This window comes from Falco biarmicus, chromosome 3 (assembly GCF_023638135.1).
Source record: "Falco biarmicus isolate bFalBia1 chromosome 3, bFalBia1.pri, whole genome shotgun sequence".
NCBI lineage: Eukaryota > Metazoa > Chordata > Aves > Falconiformes > Falconidae > Falco > Falco biarmicus.
The window spans coordinates 55,332,411-55,354,669 of NC_079290.1; the positions used below are offsets into that span (position 1 = coordinate 55,332,411).

At 42.3% G+C, this 22,259-nt stretch overlaps 1 long non-coding RNA gene across 1 annotated transcript; it reads right to left on the bottom strand.

Moving 5' to 3' along the window:
- Positions 1 to 309: 309 nt before the first annotated feature.
- On the bottom strand, positions 310 to 19,895 carry LOC130146887 (uncharacterized). The gene is made up of 4 exons (XR_008821043.1): positions 19,719 to 19,895; positions 5,759 to 5,829; positions 4,542 to 4,654; positions 310 to 4,053 (listed from the first exon to the last, which is right to left on the bottom strand). It is a non-coding gene; the product is annotated as an uncharacterized LOC130146887 (long non-coding RNA).
- Between the last annotated feature and the right edge of the window lie 2,364 nt (positions 19,896 to 22,259).

Sequence of the window (22,259 nt, forward strand, 5' to 3'; positions counted from 1 at the left end):
TTCTAATCCTAGTGGCTGTACAGAAGCATCTTTGTGGTGTTGCTGCTTCTTTCCACAGGAGCTCCAAGGTCAATGGGATCCTGTGTTTTCATATTTTCCAAGGGCTCCACTCAGTGATCTAGTTTCTTGCTACCCTCAAGCCGCTGCTGTCTGAGAAATATGTCCCTATCAGCTGCTAGAATGCTGACTTGAGCCATGCCTCCTCTCTAAAGTGCATTTTGGCGGTGTGCTGTGATTAAACACTGCTCTACCAGTGACCCAGCAGTAGGTGACCTCCTTCCCCTTTCCCCAGCACATCGTCTAAAAAAGTCAAGTGATAACGGCTTATGTTTATTGGTTTCTCTTCAGCAATGTGCATTTCCCACTCGTGTCAAAATGGTTTAGACTGTATGTTGCCTGCACTTGGTCATACATCTTCTGCCTAATATCATGACTTACCAGTGTTACTGGAAATATCTTTCAGCTGTTATACAATCTAGATGGGATATAATTGGTCACCAGTCTAATAGCATAGCTGCAAATGGCTAGTTTCTTTCTTCTGCCGTGCTTGGTAATTGAGTCCCCAAACCTGTCCACAGCATGGTGGTAGAAAGCCTTCTCTCCACTGGGCAGCTCCATGCCTTTAGACTCTGCAAGCATTGCTGATTTTTTCCCCTTCTGGGACCTGACACAATCAGACATTACATGGTTATTTATCCCTTTCCTGCTGTTCATAGGCTGAGTTTTTTCCTGGTGTGAGCACTGCCTGTAACAACATTTATGCTGGATGTTGAGGGCAATATTTTGTTGGTATCTGTCCTCTCTTCCAGGAGCTAGGAACATCAGGAGCTAGCAACATCAAAGGAATCACCAGTATAATTCTGTCCAGCCTTTTCCAAGAGCAAACACCCACCCCTGCGATCAACAGCTCACCCAGAATGATCAACAGAACATCTGCTTCACTCAGGCTGAAAGAGTTTTTCACCACCTTGCAGCATCTTGCAGATATAATAGCAGAAGACCAACAACCATAACACGCCATGGAGAGAGGGAGAGTACAAGAGATCACGAGTGTCATCAAGGTCTGTGAAATATCGGAGGGGTCATTAGAACAATGCCAAGATAATTTCTGGAGAGGGGATTGTGCAGCTCTTTTGCTCTTTTTCCAGGTTATTGTGTTTAGCAGTTAATCACATTTCCTCGTGTCCTGTGGATCTCACTGGCATCATATTCATGTACCATATGGATTCCATGTCAGTAGGAATAAACCTTCTCTTTATTAACAGTATCGCTTATTGCACAGCTACATATGTATCATACCCACAGTGGACATATAGATTGATATAATGGTTTCTCTTCCAAAGCGTTCCCTCCCACAACCTACATATGTTTTTCCAAACTATACAGGGGCTGGTACGTACATTGCTGAAGTGAGACTTCTCTGTTCAGCTTTAGACCTTCCCAGTCTCAGTATCTACATCTGAACTAGGTGTCTAGACCCACCTTGTAAGTAGAAAAGAAATTCCAAATCACAGTTCCTAAGGTAGATGTCAAAATCAGGGGCAATAAGCTGTACTGTTGAAATGCCTGTTTCCTTCCTTTAACTCCAAAAGGTGCCTACATAGCCGGAGGTGCATGTCTATAACATCAGTGCTAAGAGTCAGGTGGGATGAATCCCACTTTTCCTAGAATATCTGAGGGAATGAAAATTCCTTCAGACCTTCTCTGCCAAGATAGAGTTTATCTTTACAGCCTCTCATCTTGAAGCTTCCACCGTGTGACACTGATGCCTGCTCACATTGCAGCATCTGTACTCAAACAGACTAAAAAACCGAAGGAAGAATATTGAATTTGCCTTGATCTATCAAATTCCTGTGTAATGCTAACTAGACCAAAAGTTGTGTGAACATGCTTTCTCTTTTATATTCCTAGCTGTGTGTAGTAAAGAAAGTGTCTAAGTTCCAGTGGAAAAGAAAGTTCATTTTTACAAGGAAATGTCAACACAGATTAGCAGTGGGACTTGCTCCAAAGACACCTACAGTCAAAACAGGCAAGACAAACACAGGTGGGAGAAAACAAGGAAAATGTGGTTTAGCAATGTTATTTTCCTTTGCAACTTAGTAAGTTTTAAGTATTTAATGCATTTTCTTCATCTTTCTCAATAGCCCTAAATAAAAACAGTCCAGAGTGCAAGCTAAGAAATGAGAGCTTTTGAAGAGACAGTGTTTTAAGCACCACTGTAGGCATTAGTCCATCAGATGGTTGCTAGACAAGAGTGACACTGCTGTGCCATGCACCAGTAGGCTCACTGGGAGGGACAGATTTCCCTTGTCCTGCTGTCCTGCTCCAGGCTCCCTCCAGGCGCACTACTGCCCAGTTCTGTGTCTTTGCCCTGAAAGATCAGGCCTTCTTTCCAGAGGAAAGGTTCCTCCTTTAGAGTCTGACCTTTATAGTAATCCAGCACTCAGAAAGTGTTAAACAGAAATTTCTAGCTGAGTGTTCTTCTCTTTATTTTAGTTTTCTGCAGTTTGCCTGCCCAGCCCTCTCTGAAACCTCCCTCCAAGATGAGTTCTGCTGTGTGAACACTTTCAATACAGGCCTTGTAATACAGTGCTCATATCCAGCTGCTACAGGCAAGAACAAATTTTCACCTGTGCTCCAGTGTGAGAGCAAATTGCCTTATCTGCATGGGAGCTTGGAAAGGAGCTCCTGAAAGAAACGACACATCCCAGTTCTCTTGTTCAATGGAGTTGAATTAAGCTTTTTAACGAGTCAGTGATTATTTTTCCAGCCTTAAATCTGTCCATAGCTGCAATCTGTGCATAGGCTGTGCGTAGTTTAATCTTTCTTAGCTTGATGTTCAAATACAAATTAAGGCAATAGTGAAATTATAAGGTTTCTCCTAAGAGTCTCCAGGAAGACAGATATTTTCAGTGAGCAGATCCCAAAAAGCAGAACAGATATTTTTACGTAGTTGAAAAGCTGTTATCAGAGACTCTTACTACACTGTAGACAATTAGCATGGAGCTGAAGCAGGAATGGAAGTGTTATGATTTGTTGTTGGTCAAAGTTATCCTTTATATCTTCTAATAGAGAAGACCATCAATGGCCTGAAACTCTGTATGCAAAGCCATGCCTGTAAACATCAATAACTCCTCTTGAAAGAGCACTTACGGTAGCAACAAAACCTGAGGTATCTATGATAACAAGTGCATTAATACCCAGCACACAGAGCTATCATTGCAGACATATTAGTCCCAAAATCTCCCACCTAAAACTTCAAGCAGCTCTCAGGGACGGGGGGGGACAATACGAAAGGCGTTGTGAACGCTGGTCGAGTCCAAGGACAGACACGGCAATCCTGTGCTGCTTCCCTCCCGCCTCTCGTGCTGGCTGTCCTCGCTGCCTGGGCTGGGGCTGCAGCCTGCATGCTGGTACCGTAGAGAATATGGAGGCAGCACTCGTATTTTATCATCACAACTTGCTGACTACAAGGACTACCTGCTTTAAATGTATAACAATGCTGCTCTTGCTGTAAATCATACTTTCTTGGTGAGCTACAAGGAAGACAAAATCCTCCTGTTTCTGATGTACACTTTTTTCATACTGGATCACTGAGATATTTATAGGGACAAACAGTACACTGAGTTACAAAACAGGAGACCCAGTTCATGAAAGAGGCATTGAATTGAAGTCAATATAATTTCCTTATTTCTTATTTATTTTGCAGTTTTAAAGAGCAGTCATAATGTTTCTATGTATGCCATGCCATTCCATGTCATACCTGCTACCTCACCATGCTTAGATGTAGCCAGACCAGCTGGGGCTGCTGTACTCATCCCACTCTACCTGAAGAGCAATGTGTCCTCTGGGAATCTGGTCAGTGATTCCGAATATAAGAGCAGTTGGTTGGTGTAAAAACTGATAACTCTTTAGAAAGAAGTCCCAGCGAAGGGATGTCTTCTTGGGAGCAAAGCCAAATATCCAGCAGGACTTGAGGTCAGAGGTGTGCCCTAGAAAATCCATCTCTGGGGGAAGAATGAGCAGCAGGGGCTGTTCATAACCAGACACCACCTGCAGAAAGAGATAAAGTACCGAGATGGCATCTGTGAGCAGCAGCAGAGCACAGAGACAGAAGCTGCCTAAGGAACAGCTGTGAAGCCAGGTGGGGGGTGGGGGGGAGGGGAGACCAGTGGAGTGGGGTGACCGGTCACCTTTGAGGAAGCACCCAACAGAGATCTGGCTGTTAAAGCTCCAGGGCTCCAGCAAGGGCATGAAGAAGCCACCCCAGTGCCACAGAAAGAAGAGAAGGAGCTGCAAACAGAGGCCAAACCTCTTCTCCAGGTGTAGATGAATACCAGGCCAAGGCTGAGAGAGCAGGGAGAGCCCAGTGAGGCAGCTAGTCATGAGAAGTGTGTGGGCAGTCATGGTGGTAAAGCCCTTCTCAAGCCACACCTGCAGGAGTAGGAGCAGAAGCATATTCTGCCCCTCCAGTTCAGAGATGCCACTCCCAAAAGATGCAATGGCAGAGCATCCTTCTTTCCATCCTCTCAGGGACTCACCTCTTCCATTCAGGGGGACTGTGAGGTCCAGAGCCCAGTCCCACCCTGAGCCATCTCTGAAAGGCTGCTATGCTGTGCACGTTCCTTGCTTCTAATACAGTCCTCACATCCAGCTGTCACAAAACAGCAGAAAAGCCTTAGTCGCTGAGCTAGATGCAAACATGTAGAAGGAAGACAGTTTAAGCAGATGAGTAATGCATGAAAGTCTGCGAGACAAGTATACAGCATTTTGTTTCTCAGGAATACGTGCAAGGAGCTTTGTAATAGTCCCAGTTATATATACTGAATATTCCCTTTTCCCACCTATTTCCCCAACTTGTTCTTGCTTAACTTTTGTAAAAGCAAAGTGGAGATTTGTCTCAAGGAGCGACTTGAAGGAAAGGGTAGAAGCTTTATCAATCTATCAGAGAGGAGTCCCAAGTTTAAGGCATGGTATGAAAGAGAAGTTAATAAATGTTAGTGCCGCGCAGCACTGCAGATTCAACATGAAACTCAACAGTTTCTCTTTGTGAAAGTTCTTGAAGCGTACTTGTTCAGACCTGGAGCTGATTTGAATCAAAACTTAAAGGTGCAATTCCAAACTTTCAAACATCAGCCCTGAAGTCTGATTCAAATAGGATTCTGATCAAAACTGCTCTTAAATAGAAAGCGCCATGGCAGTCCAGCTCCAAACACCTCTTCAAATTCTTTGAACAGTTTCCCATTACCTTATCTCAGGCTCATCCCTTTGTCAAACCAAGCCTCGCTATGCATCTGCTAGCAGTAAGATAGAAATGTCAACGATTGGGTCCCAGTGTCTTGATTTCCAAGTAGTTTCAGAAAGGACCCTTCATGTTCCATGATTCTTTCTGAAGTTTTGGCTGCTCTGCTTACCTCTTTCCCAAGAAACAGCCTCACATAAGAACAGCAAAATCTTTTTCTTTAGAGATCTATCCACTTTCCTAGATACACTCACTTCCTCTGCAGATACCACATGAGAGCTTCTGTGGAGTTGGCCAGAACAATAAGCAGATGCCACTCAGCCCTGGTGTCTGGGTCTGTGCTGCTCTTGTGGGGGTGGGGAGGAAGGATTCCTTCCTTATCTGATGGGCCCTGCCTTGTTCCAAGGGCCTGAGTACAAAGCAGTGGCATCATTCTTTTCCTGTGGGGAAGTGCTCCCATCCTCCAAAGACAGAAGGTAGCTTTCGATCCCTTGGTCGACAGTGTTTTGCACTGACCTGAGAGTCGAAGGACCAGGTCTGTAAGTCTTTCCCTCTTGCATAATTTCTGAGGAAGGGGTAAAAAGAGCCTGTAATAGAAAGAACGCTAGATATAGATCAGAAACCTTGTTTCTCCCTACATAAACGCTGCTCTGACTGTCTGTGGTAAAGCTTGTGTCTACCGTTTCTCAGTTCTGATGGGCAACTTTCTTCTCCATAGCACTTCAGTGTGAGAGCCCTGGTTCCTCTGTGTGTAATACAGAAACCAGAGAAGGTATTAGGACTTTTCTGGGTAATACAGAAGTGTACTTACTACTGCCATTCAGGGCTAGACTGCAATCTGCTGGTTGTAGCATACACTTGCCTGAGGGGCAGCTTTCAGGAGCATGTGTTTATCGCTGAAATGTGGCACAGTCTGTCTGTGCTAGCCTGGTCATCCCTCTTTTTGGGCACACTCTATGCTTTCCCATAAAAGGCTTGTCCCTGAGATTTTTTCATCACTGGTGTTTAACCTTCCAGCTTCCTTTGCCGAAAGGTCAGCCTCACCAGTGTGAGTCCCCGCAATGCAGCGTGCCGCTCGGGGAGGAGATGGGCCCCTCTCAGGCACTCGTCCCTCCTGCTATTCTCCTGAAGTGACACCACTTCAGAGTCTGAGGGAAAAAAAAAGACAGCACAGCACTTTTAAGCTGTCATGAGGGAAGAAAGGCTCCTTTCATTTTTTGTTTTGTTATAGAGCAGAAAAAAATCTGTCACTTTGCAGTATGCTTGCAACAAACAGCTTTAAAAACTGATTAACTGGTTCAGCTTTACTTAGCTTTTAATCACTCAGCAGCTGTTTACTTCACAATTCACAGGTATATTTATGTTCCCCTTTAGTGGAGGTTGTCAGTTATCTTCCTTTCTGGGCTCTAATCCCGCTGACTGGAAGCGTTATCTCCCTTTGCGGATCGGACCCAGGCATGGAAATGGGGTCGGTTACATGTGCAGCACACCTATTCCCAGTCCAGCAACCAGGGCGAGTGCCCCAGCACTAGCAGCAGATTACTGGGTCTTTGGTTCAATGGCTAACCCCTTCCCATGTGGAAAGTGAGTATGGTCAGAGCGGAACGTGGAGATACCTTTTTTAACCCAGCAGCAATAGTCATCCTGTAATGCCTCAGTTTAGCTCGAGTTTAAGTTTCTGTTTCACTATTGGGTGAAAATATGGGACTTGTAAGGATTTAGGGTTTGCAGGAACTGCAAGGTGCAGTGAATCTCTGCGGAGCCGGAAGGAGGTGTCTTCTCACACAAAGGCGGGCTTTCCTGCAGAAGCCTGAAGCTCCTGGGGTCCACACTTTCATCTGTAAATGGGTCTCTTAAAACAGGATTCACAAATGTGTTCCAGTAATAAATAATGTGACTTTCTCGGTGGACTGTGCCCTGTTTTGTCGTGTGGGAGAACATCCCCATGAACTGCCATACTTAATGGTGTTTCTACCTCTCTATGATATTCTGAGAAATGACTTCGCCTTAAGAATACACCAGTACCCCCAAAACTGAAAGAAATCCCAAGAGCTGATCATTATGGAGAATGAGAAGAGTCTAAATGGGTGCTAATATTTTGCAAGGGAAGCTTTCAAATGAATGAAATACATCTTGGATATTAATAGTGAAGCCTATGATTATTACTGTGAAGATCTGCTTTGTCAAAATTTCAAATGGAGAATGAAAGCATGTACAGATTTTAGGGATTTTTTTTCCTTTTTATTGAAAAAACACACTGCACATGCAAATTAAAATTGCATTTACCATACAACACTATAACATTTTTGGCACACGTACTCAGCATGCATAAATGTTGGCTGTATTTAAGTTCTCCTAGACATATATAATTAATGAAATACATTTGTGTATAGCCTCATTTTGTGAGCAGCCTAAATTTAGACTGCCTATCCGTTTGCAATGTAAATCTTCTTTTTGGTTGGTATATTAAATGTTAATGCTTGTGCTAATTTTTAGTCTCTAACCTTAAGGCAGGTCACACATTGCTTTATTAAAATGAAAGAAAGAAGATTAATTTAGTCACTGGAGTCAACAATTAAAAGTACATGTGCGTTTGGACAGAAAAATAAGGAAATGATAACTTAATGGCAAAAGGCATGTCCTCCAACAGCTAGGCACCATGGTGTGATCCTTATTTACTTTTATAGTGCACCCCATTGTGCCTATGTGTTGGAAGACATATGTCATGTTTCATCCTCAAGGGCCTAAGTGTGAATTTCCTGTTATTTTTTTCACAACTTTAAAAGTTGTTTCAATGAAGTTTTTGTTGGAAGAACTTTAGTAAAATGTGTTTTATATACTGTCTGTGGCTAACCGGGAAAAATTGCAGCCCCGGAGGAAAATAACGAAGAAAGGCTGCAGCCTGAAGGAAAGGAAGGAGAGGGCTGGGAGTGGAATGGAGCTGTTAGCTGGGCTGGGAGCGGGGGCAGCGGTGCTCACCCCCCGACAGCTCCATGCATGGGCTTGGCAGCTGGCAGGGACCTGTGGCCCCCACCAGTCCCGTGGAGCTGTGCATACTTCCCTACCATCCCAAATGGAGGGATGCTTTGAATGGCCATGGCCACGCTCACACACTGCTGGTTTTGTTGTCCTTTTTGTTTGCAAGCTCTCTGGAGCAGATATGCACACGGTGGCTCTGGGCACATGGGCTTCCCTGGGAAGCCCCTCATGGATGGACTCCTCTGATCCCTGAGGAGCAGCAGCCCACCTGGAAATGTCTAGGTCTATTTCAAGTAGGAAACAGGGAAATTCTGTAAAATGTCATGCTTTTTTTCTGCACTGGGAGCTAATTAATGCCCTGATTTAGTGTAAAAGCAAATGTGAAAAACTGTTTTAAGCTACCAGATACTTCTTTTTTTATAGGGTTTTCACTGCAAATTTCTTAATTTCCAGCAAATACTTTCCACACTGTTACTAAGGTCTTTGAAATCCCTGTCTAGTGCCTTAAAACAGAATCTCTGATATACAATTTTTCCTCCAGTTATGCCAAATATAGCAAGGAAATGCATGGAAGCAGAGCGTACTCAAATCTAAGGCCTCTGCTTTGCAGAAATTACCTAGCTAACTTCAGTGAACAAAACGTCACCAACAAAGCTTTTCAGCACCAAAATTCTATACAAATGCCTTTTAAATGTTTCACATTTTCTAGAATTAGGCTGTCACTTTTGCAAATGTTCTGTGAAATTTTAGCAGCAATTACTACTAAGCAAAATGTTTCAAAGAAAGGAATTCTAAAAAAGGAACAAAGATAAAAAGAAATACTCTTGCAACACTAGCTTGGGAGTCAAAACTCTCTTGCAGTGGAAGTTAAGCCCGATCCCAAGTACGAGAAGCTGCATGGTATAGTGGAGCGGACGCAGGAGCAGTGGGTCTCCCTGTGGGGTCTGACCTGTGCGACCCTGCAAAGCCCATTGGCTTCACTGCTTCCTGAGCCCCTTCCCATCCATTATGTGGGGGACCATGCACGTCTGGATGGGCTGCTTGCTGGATCAAAACTCTCTCTGTCCACATTTTATTTTATTTTTTTTCATGGTGTCATATCACTCATCTGGGTTTCTGGGCATTACTATACTTACAGGAATGAATGCAAATGTACTTTATGGTGAAAGTAAAAATGGGATATCCTGTAAATTTGATGTGAAACCTGCATGTCCCCTGTCTTACAACACAGAAAACTCTGGTCAGCACTGAGCTTGTCTCCACCGTTTTAGGGTTTGTTCTTCAAAGAGAGATCATGCTCCAGGAGCATGCGCTAGTTCCAAAGTAACTTACACAAGCAAAATATTTACTCTTAACATAAATACAAGTAAAGAATACCTGCCTCCACATCAAACTTACTCATCCAGTGGCTAACTGCAAGCTTTCTAGACAAATTTTTATTCTGCTTGCTTCAAAATAATGGTAGCACTTGTGGCATGGACCTGGTGGCATAAATTGTAAACAGTAGCAGTAGACACTGGGAAAATAAAAATAATTATATATGAAAAACAGAGAAAAAAAGAGGACAGTGTCTTCCTTGTGAAATGCCAGCTCCAATCTATACAGAGCCAGTGGTAAATTACCCACCTGTTTTCACTTACTTAACATTAAAAAACACTTACACATCATTACACTTTTGTATCATATTAGTGAAAATGAATGCTAGAGCAATATGAGGTAAACATTGCTAATGCGGGAGAAGGTTGTTTATACGTTCTAATGACAGGATTAACTATGGCAGTGAAAGGTACACCATGCTCCTTTGAACCCTAGCTCACCACCAAGCAAGCCGCCTAGCAGTACAAGGAGACCTGCTAGTCCAAAATGGGCATTTCTCCTGCTTTTTGAGACCATTGCAACAAAGTAGGCTCACTTACGGAAAATGGCCTGCCGCTACCCTGAGCAGCATCCTGGGGATCTGGAGGGCTGTGTACGTTTGATCAACTTTAATACTGTTTTCTGCCACCTATAAATCTTCTGAACGCAATTTGAAAGTAAGATAAGGAAGTGGCTCATTTAATAAATATTTTGTCAGTGCAGTTCATAGGCACTGGGTTAAACTTGCCGGCACTTCCAACTCTGAAGTTTGAAAATCTTAGTTCCTGACTTAGAGCAGACGACCAGGGGTCTGATCCCAAGCCCACCGGTGTCAGCAGAAAGGCTCCTGCTGAATGCATGAGGTGTTTTACTGGCCCTGCCTGCCCATAAAAAAGCGGCAGAGCGAGGAGCCACGAAACGGATGGCAACTGGGACATGGCGCCTCTGGGAATTGCTGCACCAAAGCCCAGACTTCGGAATAACATTGCACAAGCCTTTCTGACCAGGCAGGCCACACCGTCCACAGCAGCCGTGCATGCTTGCTTTCCACCCGGGCTGCTCTTTGGGGTGGACCCTTTAGCATGCTGTGTGTACTTGGAAGGACCGATGTTCCTGCCCTGAGGGCAGGATTGCTTTCAATTCATTCCTGCCCAAGGTATGTAAATATAGACAGCACTAGGACTGTGCATTTACTATTCCACTAAACCATGTGTGCTCAGTGCTGGCTTTCCATGGGTGAGTGCTGCAGAGCAGCTCTTCTTAGGTGCCTGCCCCCTCGCGTCCTCTGAAAAAGGGCAGGATGGTGGCAGTCTGACCAGAATTAGATCAAGTCACACCACCCATTTCTTCTAATTTAAACCCCAGCAAATTTCTCATCTGCATATCATTCACGCAGCTCCTCCACCTCCACCTCCTTGTAGGGATCCCCACCCCTGCCCGACAGACGTCTGGAGATGTCCAAGGGCCACGGGGTGATGTGAAAACCGAGCACAGGCTGCTGCTGCTCCCCCCTACAAGCAGCAGCACACCCCTGCGGGGCACTGCGGGGCACCTCACTACAAGGACTCTGGAAGGTTCAGGCTAATCTTCCAGGGGGAAAAAAAAAAAAACCTATCTGAAAAATGGAGAAGAGATAATAACACTTGTAGCTGTACAAGTGAAGATAACGGCAAAAATAATCAAATCTCATGCTCCTGGGAGGAAACTAATTGCACACAGGGGTCAGGAAGACATTTTCATCCACTGTAGAGCATCGCACAGTTGGCTGCTGTGTTGTTATTATGAAAGAGGGAAGTGGAAGGAGGAAGGGGGACTGTGCTTGGGTTGTTCTTTTTTTGCTGAGGAGATGGAGGGAAAGGCGAGAGTGGCTCTTGTTTGCCCTTAAGCATCAAGAGCTGGCTGGCATCAGAGGCATAATACCAGGCTGGATGGATACAGTATGGCAACGCTGATGTGTCCAATGGATTGGGAAAGTGGGATGTATCTCTCCATGCGCACACATCTGCTATCCCTCACTTGTGAATGTTACTCCAGATGGTAATCAAGAAGGTGGTTTTATAACCCACATTAAGAGGACTGTCTGCTGACAAGTTATGTGTTTTCTTCCCTTGAGTACATGCTGTTAAGATGGATAAGTGCAAATGGTTGAAATTTGGTTGTTAACTCTGAATAATAATAATACTTTGCATTTCTATTGCATCTTCCATCCTAGGATCTCAAAGCACTTTGAAAACAGTAATTAACTGAATCTTGCCACACTGCTGTGAAGCAGGTAATTATTACTACCATTTTTTTGTGGAAAAAGAAGCTTTGTCATAGTGAAAGAGAGTTTCCCTGGCACACCAAAGAACCAAAAATAGCCAAGAAATTATGATGACTTCTCAAAGTAAATTAAAACCATTGCATTAATTTCCTGGAAGTTAATTTGGTTTTGGTTTTTTCCCAGTGAATAAATTAAGACAAGCTTCACACATTTTCAACTTTTGAAAACGTCTTTTTGGGACTAAAACACTAAAAAGAAACTACAGACCTTGCACTTTTCACTTTCTTGCTGAACAATGAGAAAAATATCAGTCAAGAGTGAAAATGGGCTATGGAAAGCAAATTAGTCAAAGAAATAGTTTGATGACTGCAATTAATTAATAGTAAGAATATGGTGTAAACTCATGTCAGCCTCAGCGCCAATTTCCATTCCTTTTGGCCTCATCAGACAGTTCATTACTCTCTTTCCTCCTCCCTGAAAAAAAATGCAAACTCTTTGTGAGGACTACAAGGCTTGTTTTTATCCTGTTTTTCTGTTTTTTTTCTCTTCTTGTCATCTGTTTAAAAACACTTTCTAAATGTGCTGCGTAAGGCTGAGACTTTGTAGACAATAGGCTCATAAGCTTGCATAAATGAGAAAAAGAGAGGAAGACCAAGTTTCAGTGTTGATTTTTGCTCGTTGAATAATATTAGTTATTTGATTTTCAGACCCACAATCCATTCTTAAATTAGAAGAAGATGTTGTGGTCCCGTCAAAGAATCGAAGACAAATTCTGCTAATCCTTCTGAGAGGTGAGACAACGGTAATGGGGGGTAAGGAATGACGTCTGGGTGGGCAATATTGCCTGTTCATTTCCTCGGCTTAGCTGCTGATTGTCACTCTTGTGCCTTTGAGATGCCCATAAGCTTCCAGGGAGACTACGCGAAGGTAGAGCAGCTTAATTATGTAGGCTGCTATTTACTAGGTTTCAGCTGAATCCATCAAACTAACTTTGCTTTAACCTGAGCCAGATTTGATTATGAAGCCAATTTATTGACTGGTTTCTCCTTTGGCAGTGCATCCTTTGATTTAGATAGAGATACTTACCTACTTGAAAAGTAGCAGTGTTATGACACAATTTATATTTTAAAAAGCAATATTACATGGAACATAATTTTAAAAAACAAACAAACAAACAACAACAACAAAAAGCCCTTTGAATCTAGAATAATGGCTACCTGTAAGGCAGTAGCTCACTTGAGAGATTTTGCTCAAGTAACTTATAACTATCAGCAGAACCCCCTAGGGAATTACCGCTGTTTTTGCAGAAGCTGTTTGCAGTGGAATAAACAGACAAGTGCTCTATATATCATTTTAAGTAAGACAAATAAAGTTCTGCTTCCTCCTTACAACGATGTCATTGTCACTTATATAAGAATAATTCTGTGTGACTTTTTATGAATCTTTCCCCTGTGCAGAAGTACAATGGCCTAATTTCCTACACTGCGTATTGTAAATAAATGTCCTTCTTCAGCAATCTATAGCCAAGCTGAAATGATCTCACCACGAATGGAGCGGTCTAGAAATGCTAAGGTGTGTTTGAGCACCAGTGGTGGGTGGAGGGAGACCCCACTGCCCCAGAAGAGGGTATGTCCATACCTGCTCCTTCCCTGGGAGGGTTTCATATGGCCCAGGAATAGCCGATGGGAAGGCCTGTTGAAGCCATTCCTTTTGTCCTAGGTTCCCCTTTCAACTCATGGCATGTCTGAGAGATAGCTTAATCTCTTAGATTCTCAAAGAGGCAACATCAAATGCACAGTACTTGTGAGCACGAAGGAGGAAAAAGGACAACCCCCTGTCTCCCATACGACCGCCCACTACTATTGCCAGAAAGAAACTCTGAGATGGTAAAACCACGTTAAAAAATTAATAAAAAAAGCTAGAAAGTGTTATTCAAAATGTAATTTTAACACATTGTGAAGGGCTTTTAAGGGGAAATCTGTGTGGGGAGGGCTGTCATCTCTCAAAGGCCCCAGCTAATGTAGCTGGCTGCCCAGGGGAATGCTGGGGGGGAGGGAGAGAAAATGGGAGAAATTATATTAAAAGGGTGGGAACGTTTTTTTATAACTTACAAAAAAAAAATATTTGTTTTCCCCAGAGTCTTTCAGGTTGGTTTGCTCTTCTGGCTGCATTTGATCTGCCAATAGCAAAGCCCATCTCTGCACTGATTGTGGAGTTCTGTCTGATATTCCCTGTGTGCCGTGAGCATGGGGATTTCATTTCATACATCATTTCCAGCAAATACCCTCAGTACAAAGCACAGAAGAAATTTCTCTCATACACACATGCATAAGCTTACATCTGTGTGTGCACACATACATGTGTATGTATCCACATGAATCAAATCACACTTGTCAGAGAGATACCCTCTAGCCCTGGTTAAATTCATATGATAAATTGTATTATCATGTGTCTTTCACTGTTCCACCTGCACGATCCTGCCTGTTAATGTCTCTGCCTGGATTTTTTCTAATGTTCTGAACCTTTGAAACTAGCTTCAAAAAGGTTGCCATTAAAACAACCAGGGGTAAAAAAAAAAAAGCAACCAGCAGAGTAACATTTCTTTTCGCCCTTCTTAACTGGAGGCTTCTTTGTTCCTTCTCACCTTCTCAAAAAAAATACAACCAACTGAAGTTCTGGGATAAACAGCGTACACAGAATGACCCGTTCGTGGTCCAGTATTTTACAGCCTAGCAGGGTCAGAAAGCCAGACTGGAAATGGAGTATTTCTAATGGGGCACAGTTGAACTTTTACGCCTGAGGTATCAGCACTTAATATAATAGTTTTGTACATTCTAGAGGTTTCTACAACAGCAAAAGTTTTGTTTCTTCAGCCTTTCAAGTTCTGTTTAACTAGACTTGTAAAAACTAAAGGGAAACTCTCTAAGTGAAAACAATATAAGGACACAAATAATCTACAAAAGCCCTTCAGAACTTGTGCATAGGGAACCAAAAACAGAGTACCACCTCTTGTGATTATTTATGTGTTCTTTCACTACTTGGAACTAATCTGGCCATTCTCAACTCACAGTGATTACACCCTCAAACCTAGTCTGTCCTGACTTTCCTATGTTATTTTAAGGTACTTTAAAATCCCCACATGATTAGAATTTTCAATATAGGTGTCATATGCAAGTCGCATTGCTTTGTTGCATCAGAGTGAATTATTAGTGATATAACCCTCCTCGTCTTTATATACTAAGTAAGACACATAATTTATAGACTGTTCGAAACCAGGGACAAAGGCCTGGAAGAAAACTCCAGAGCCATCAAAATCCTCAGAAACATGTGGCCCTGCCTCGCTTGACCATTCTGGAGGCTGTAGGAGCTGCTGGTGAGCCAGTGTTGCCCCTCTCCTGCCAGCAGCTGCCAGAGTTTCCTCATGCTACGGGTGGCAGGGGGGCACAGCCACGTGTACCACCACTCTCCACTACTTTCAGAGGCGGCTTATTTGTTTAGGAGAGTCGTCAGGGCTCAGACTGATGCCTCCACCTATTGCAGCTGTGCTACCCTCTCCCATGTGAAGTTTTATCTACTCTCACTCATATCTTAAGGAGATAGCCTCCCTATGGGCAGCCTATTTTAATACCCAGCTTGTCTGTTTTAAGGGAAAAAATCATGGTATCTAACCTAAACTTTTTCTTCCTTTGTTTGAGGCTGCTGCTTCTTGTTCTACCTTCTTGTACTAATGTGAAGAATTCCCTTACTTCATTAAACGCACTTCTACATAATGGTAATGTCCCCAGTGAGTGATCTCTGTATAAATTCAGTTCCTCTGATATTTTCCCATATGTTTTATACTCTGATCTCTGCATCACATTGGTGGTTAATCTCTGTGTGTTCTCCAGCGCAGTATCTACATGCTAGGAGGACCATAAAGTGTTTTGGGTGGCATCGTCCTAGATTTACATAGTTGCCATATCACTCTTCTACCTTTATGTGAGGCTTCTTTTTAATTGCATACAAGAATAGCGCTGCTGCAATTTGCTTGGGTTACAGCACAAGTATAAGCTTTATAGGGTAGCTAGAATAGTCTCAAGCTCTGTTACTTACTGGTTTCTAGATAGCTCCTCTTCAGCTATATCTCTATCTTTTATTAACACCTACAGACTATTATATTTGTTGAAATCCCCTTTCAATGTGCTTATGGACATAATCTTGCTGTATTTTCTGAGTTATCTCTTTTCTGGTCACTGGACTTGTACATGCAGCATTTCTGAGATGTTGTGAAATATAAACCTGCAGAACAAGAGTACGGTTATAATACAAGTGACCCTGATTGAAAGGGTGGCTGTGAAAACTGATTACACAGCAAATTGCCCATCTGCACAGACTCAGAAAAAGAACATTTCAAAGCTCATTTGTGGGCTGATGTTGCCATTTAATGCAGTTTCCAACAAATCATTCATAAAATTAATGGCCACAACTGATGCTTGTTGCTCTCAAGCTCTACTGTGAAAAATAGTTCTGACACTGATTCAGGAAGATATGTAAAGGAATGGGTGTTATCTGAAGAAAACTGAATGAAGTAATCTTCACACAACCACAGTCACTTGGGCTACTGGCAACATTCTGGATTACTGTATGATTCTGCTCTTCACAGTCCACCAGTCAGTTTTCCTGTTATTAATGTAGCTTTGTTCTGTAGCTTTCAAAAATGTTTGTAGAAGAACCTGTCACTTGTGTCCTTGCTAGATGTCCCTGACACTGACTCGTTGACTCTGTGGGTGGTGGTTTGAGGAGGGATAGCCTTGGTTCCTTCCTCAACTTCTTTGCTGCACATCATGGACCCAGAATAATTTTGTATATCCTCTCAAAAAATAGGACTTCACAGTTCATGCAGCCTATGTTCCAGAAGTAGAAGTGCCACTTCTAATCTCCCATACCTCAAATGCCTTCTTTTCCAGAACTCCAGCTTTGGGGGGAATCTGGATTTGAAATTAACCTCTTCAGTAGATAGTGGAATCACACAGAGACTTTGCAAAAGGTTTCACAAGCCAGTTACTATTTACTCTGACTAATATAAGAAATGTTCAATTTTAATGAAATAAATAACATCTACTGTTTGTTTCCTGATCCCTCCAGATATCTATCCAGCTTAGGCTAGATGTCATTTCAGACCAATTTCTTCCCTTTCTTTCTTTTTTTTTTTTTTTTTTTTTTTTTTGATGAGTACCCTTCTAAGTGATAGAAATTTATCTCCCTCCTTAGCAGATATTTCACTTCTCCCTGAGAATTTTGCAGTTTAAAACTTCCCTCCTCTTAAAGCACATTCCTCTGGAGCTGCTTCTTCCCAAGAGTCCTGTGTCTTTGCAACCTCTCCCTAAGACTCTCAGGCTGTGGTTTCACCCTGTAATATGTTGGTCACCAGTATTAGCTTAATCCACACTCTTTGCCTCCAACCACCATTTCTTACTCCCCCTGCAAATGATGACATTTTTCAGATGTCCTGGCACAATTGCTTGTGGGACAAAGCTGTGAACGTATCAGAAAAATCACCCACCTTTTTAAAAATGCACCTGTATCCCCCTACCCCTCATAAATAATAGTACTAAAACATACACAGAGGTTCTATGCCTTTTAAAACCAAATATTAACAATTAATCAATCTTTGTGGCATGAAGATTTTCCAGCCAAATCACAAATCTTCACCAGGAAGGTTCAAGAAAATTCAAGAAATATTTGTCAAGGACTGAGGGAAACATCCTTTGTGTGCCAATAGCTTGTAAGTCACAACCTGCTCTGGGATGGACAAGCAGGCCCAGCTAACCCTTGTCTCCTTAACACAAGAAGCTGAGACTGTGTAGGATAGTTGCAGTACAAAGGGATTTACACAGTGCGTAAACCAACTGAATTGCAGAGAAATGTGTAGAAAGGGAGATACATGCTAACGTGGAGATACGGTATTGCAGAAAACTGCTTTCTTGTTACAGAGATTTCAGCATGGATTTGGAATGTAACTTAATTAAAATCTCCCTGCCTGATTATCATCCCAGACTATTTTTATGCCACCATAATTCCATGAACTTCCATGTAATCGACATGTAACTCACAGAAGACTCAGACCCTGAGTACTCTGGATCTCTAGATCATTGCACAGCTACTTATATGTACTGTGCTGTGTACTATCCTGATATTAAACCATCAGCAACTTCCTGTAGAGAGTTAGACAGGGATCCTACTTCTAGACTAAGCTTTTCAGCTGTGTAATAAACTCCTAAGAATCATGTGCAATGAGTCTATCTCTTTATTTTTTCTTACTTTTTTCCTGATGTAGTTCTTCACTCCAAAGTCTCTTCCCTAGGTGAAAGCGAAATGTCTTTGGGGACTCCAGATAACCCTGAAACATGAACTGTCTTTCTGAGTCAGCAAAGAGCCTGAGACAGTGATCCTGAGGACATGGACTCCCTCAGACTGTCTCAAGTCTGTCACGGAACGCCCATCACTTTCCTGCCAGCATTGTGATCTATTTATTGTACTAGTGTCCACATGAAAAGGAAGAGCTTGGGCACAGTCGGGGGAACACGCACATGCAGTCACAGCTGGGACCCCCTTTGTTTCGTGAGTGGATGCACTCAGCATACCAGCAGATCCAACGGGAATATCTTGATTTGCTTTCACTGTGGTTTTCACCTATGACATGAGTAAGCAAAGGGAAGGCACAGAGTCCAGTTCAGCACACAACAAAAGGAGCCAAAATCTCAGTAGTACCTGCCAAGGTAACCCCAAAAAATCAAGTCCAGTTGGCATACATATTTTGGCAAAGCCCTGTGTTGTTCAGTTAGCACAGCAAAACACTGAGATTATTCCATGTACTCTCAGGGGAAATCCCAGGCAAGGAGGTCAGCAGCTCTGCTGGGGAGCAGCTCTGAGCAGCTTGGGTGGGTTTCCAATGGAACCCCCCCAGAGGAGGGTTTCCATACTCAAGCAGAGAAGAAAACAAAATTTCGTTGTTTTTAGGAGACTGTATATGCAAAAGAGGCATGTATGCTTCAAGGAGATTGTTGCCATGACGTTATGTCCTTCTGTCTGAGAGTGACTTGAAGACACCTTGGTTTTCCTCGGTTGTCCCCTTACTACTTCAGTTTCTCACCAGCCAAGGCTGAGTTCAAAGATCACCCAATTAGTAAAAGGAAAGAGAAGAAAACTGTTTCCACCCTATTCCTCTACCTGGTCAAGCCAGTTTAATACAAGACAAACTTCCAAAAGGCTTTACTGCATGAGGAAAGCCTTCAGGCTCATTACCAGGAAAGAACCATTCAAGTTGCATAAGTAGATAGTTCAAACGCAACCATATGGACAATTTAAAACTGGGGCAAGCTGTCTGTGAAAAGACAAGACACCCCCAAAACCAATACATTTGTCTTTTTCCAGCATACTGCCCCAGTGGCTGCAAAAAGTATGATTTTGGCTTTCTTTAAGGTGAATATTGTAGTAAGACACTTCTCCCTTCTCACTGTCTCCCTCAGTGCTTTCCTGCCATCTCTGATAAATTAACCTCCAGCTGGTCACATTGCTACTTTTGGGGTGGGAAGGCCAATATTACCGTGCCAGTGCTACTCCCTAAGTGTCAGCAAATCCTTGGTTTATCACACCACCATTCAAACACTGAGACTCTATAACAACGCACAGCACATATTTTGCAATTTACTTCCCCACTAGTTCAATTCATTCCCTTTTCTTTTTGTTTGGAAAAGGCTCTCCTCACATTATCTCCACCCTGACCTGACAGAAAGCTGTAACTGCCTTCTCTGAAATTCTCTGCAGTTCTCTTTCAATGAAGTGAACTGGAGGTCACAAGAATTATCATTGCACATCATCAGTATGTTTTATACTTACATATTTATGTTGCTTGATAGTGTCATCCCTTGTATCATGAAAAATTCTCGCCTAATCCCAGGAGGCAAACAGTTCCCATAATGCCCATTCACACTGTGATTTCTTCATCAATGCAAAATCTTGTTTTTATACGGAGGCTTCTTGGTTCAGGAAAAAACAGCTCTGGGTAACAGGAGGGCCAGGCTTCCTGGTTATCCATACACTTACTGACCATACAGCATGAAACAACATACTCTGAGCGGAAGTGCAGGTTGGATATTTTTCAGCACAGTGCAGCAGTTATTTTGTGCAAACACAGCAAGCTTCTGGTTTACCACTCTCTGATGGAACTGTTCAGAGTGGCAGCACACTAGAGAGAGAGAGGAAATTAATTTAGGTTTTGAATAGAAGTGGATATCAATTATATGTGCTTTTAAAAAAGATTGTTTGAGCCTCATGCTTAGAAGGGAAAGTGTAACAAGTCCTGATCATTATTTTTTTTTTACACTTTGTTTTGCAAGCCAGCATTGTACATGACACTTAAGGGTTTAAAGATTTAAATTCAGCTGACCTATCTCTGCCTAAACAAAGGGGCTATAAACAGGGCTATAAAAATAACTTCTTGGATTTAGTTTTGTCAGGTTTTCTTAGGTAGATTGGGTATGTTTGATCATGTTGGACTAGTTTCAGTTTTTAAGGGAGGCTGGCTACAATCATGTATTCACTGAGCACGCAGGGATACTACTGACAGCACAACTTAATTCCCAGGGCAAATTTCTCCTTGGAGCTCACATAGAATCGATGTCACTCATGGTATCTATGTGCCATGTCCCTGTTGTTAGTGTATACAGGAGAGCTCTCTAAATTGGTACTGTATGATGGGAAAAGAAACGGACCAATTGCACAAGCACCCCAGTCATCAGGTGCTCACAGTGATATACACTATGGGTAGATAATCACTTTTACATCAGGCATTGTAAATACAGACACGACACAATATTTTTAGATATGATTTTTAGAACCACGTGCAGCATAATAATAATAGAAACTGCAATGAAGAGAAAAGAAAGATTTTTAGAGCAAGAGCTTTCTGTGCACCCCTGCCCACACAAGTGCGTGCAATGACATCAGGTGTAACACTGAACAGAACTGCACAGGCTGTGGTGGTTCTTTAGCCATGGGTACAGGGAGATTAACTGTATGATGTCAAAATGCCTCTTTTCACCATCATTTATTATTTGTACAGTGACCAAAATGTACTGTGGTAGACGTCACAGTGACCGGCTCATCACAGAAACATAAAAGCACAGGGAGGCATATTCAAATGTCACATCATGAAGCCTAAGACAGTCTCAGGTGCTTGCAACAGCGCTTAAGTTCAAAGGACTGTTGACCACTATGGGCCAACCAAACCTTGTCTAGTTGTCTTTAGGGTTAGTAAATAGATGGTGCTAGTTGTCTTTTCTTAAATTTAGAGGCCACAGAAGAGCCCGACTATGGCCCAACACCTTTTCTCCAAGAAATGTGCAAACTAACGTAAGGTGACATGTAGCAATAGGGTAGCCAACAGTAGTAACGATTAAATGGGTGATGAAACAGAGGAAACCTTTCTGCTGCCAGAGCCAGCAATGTTCTTTCCAGAAGAGCAAGACTTGCTTGTGCAGGATTCAAGGAGGCGAGTTCAATCAGGGCTATGAGCTAGGAACCATCTCCGTTTTCAGCCGTCCTAAAGTTGATGAGAAAAGCTATTCTGTAGTGGTGTCTGGCAAACCTCTTTCAATCAAAACACAGCTTTCTATGATCAACATTACACCAGCATTTGGATTTATGTTGGAGCAGGAGAGAGCTGAGAGTTCTAGCAACAAAATGAATGTTTGGTTCAATCTTTCTCAATGAGACACCTTTCATGAAAAAATGTACTCTCTTACCCATCTGAAATTATTATAACAATATTTTTTGTTTTGGTTTGTCTTTTGGAAAGCAAACCATCTCAATTTAAAATCATTTCTGAAACTGTAAGGCTGTTCTAAGATGTAGCAAAATCAAATATCAACAATATACAACCCTCAAGAAAAAGAAATTTCTACTGTTTTCACAGTCCTTTGCTTTTTTCTTCCAATATAACACACGTTTGCCCTTTAGAACATAAAAATACATAAACAATAAGAATCTTTCTTAAAAATAAACAAAAACCAAAACCAAAACCAAAACAAACAAAGTAACAATCTCTGTTAAGACAAAATTTCTCATTTATGGTTCTGTTCTTTGAAGAAAGTGAATAGAGACTGAATCATGTTTGACAGATATTGCTCACTTTGGTTACTGCACTACTGGGAGGTGGTATATTGACATATCTAGGTGATGAGGGCAGAACAAGAAAGTTAGTAAAGAAAGTAGCAGGGAAAGGAGGAAAATGTAAGAGAAAGCAGCAAGAGCTAACTTTGTGACCAAAGGAGTGCTAATAGAAGGACCACATCGCTTGAATTGTTGCCAAAGAGATTATAGTAGTAGTAGCAGGGAAATATTAGAGAAAAAACTTTGTGGGTATCCAGATGACCAGAC